This window comes from Oncorhynchus masou, unplaced genomic scaffold (genome assembly GCF_036934945.1).
Source record: "Oncorhynchus masou masou isolate Uvic2021 unplaced genomic scaffold, UVic_Omas_1.1 unplaced_scaffold_2380, whole genome shotgun sequence".
In the NCBI taxonomy this organism is placed as follows: domain Eukaryota; kingdom Metazoa; phylum Chordata; class Actinopteri; order Salmoniformes; family Salmonidae; genus Oncorhynchus; species Oncorhynchus masou.
Genome location: NW_027008838.1, coordinates 1 through 1165, shown reverse-complemented (window position 1 = coordinate 1165; position 1165 = coordinate 1).

The following is a 1165-nucleotide window of genomic DNA, read 5'->3' as shown; positions in this document are numbered from 1 at the left end:
ACCTTAACCCAACACCTAGCGACCTCGTCAAGAAGTTCAGACATCTTGGTGTAACGGTTATAAGGTGTTGGCTTGACGGTCACTGGACCCAGGTTTGAGTTCAGCTGAGGTCTACCCCCTGAAATCACTATGAATACAAGGACTGGCCATCCATGAGTTAAACATGAGAGTTTTAACCTACTATTGAAGTTATACAGTTTGTTTACAAACAGTGGCATTATACAGGCGTATATTTTGGTTTCGGATGGGGTGAGACAGTTGAAACATATGAGGCATTTATAAGCTCTATTCTTCAAGAATCAATGGTTATATAGTAAAAAGTAGTGGCCCCAGCCGACTTGTAAGTCGCTTTGGACAAAAGCGTCTGCTAAATGGGATATATTATTATTATATTATTATTATTAAATGGGTCTTTCTATAATTGCCAGTGTAGATTTCCTGTGGGGTCAAGTTGTTAAAGCTGTTGATAAGTCATTGTATAATATTCAGCCAATCCCCCCCCCCATTATTTTAGGACTGACTCTAGTCGACTGGTCGTATGTCGAGATTTTTTAAATATTTATTTTGTCGAGCAGTTGCAAATACACTAAATAAACAAATGTGTTCACCCCTTCAAATTAGCGTTTTGGCTATTTCAGCCACACCTTGTTGCTGACAGGTGTATAAAATCGAGCACACAGCCATGCAATCTCCATAGCCCAACATTGGCAGTAGAATGACCTTACTGAAGAGCTCAGTGACTTTAAAGCGTAGCACCGTCATAGGATGCCACCTTTCCAGCAAGTCAGTTCGTCAAATTTCTGCCCTGCTAGAGCTGCCCCATAGTGACCACGTAGTCTATATATACATTAATACATCTAGTGCTTTCACTGTAAGTGAAACTGTACGTGCTGTTATTGTGAAGTGGAACGTTATGGAGCCTTTTGGACCTAGAGAGACTTTGACTTGTCTATGACTTGGTGCCTTCCTCTGACACCGCCTGGTATAGAGGCCCTGAGTGGCAGGGAGTTTGGCTCCAGTGGTGTGCACCATACTCTATAGCACCTTGCTGTCAGATGCCAAGCAGTTGACCAAACCAGGCGGTGTAAACCAGGCGGTGTAGCAGCCAGTCAAGATGCTCTCAAGGTCTTCTCAGTCAAGCCAGTCAAGATGCTCTTGAGGTCTT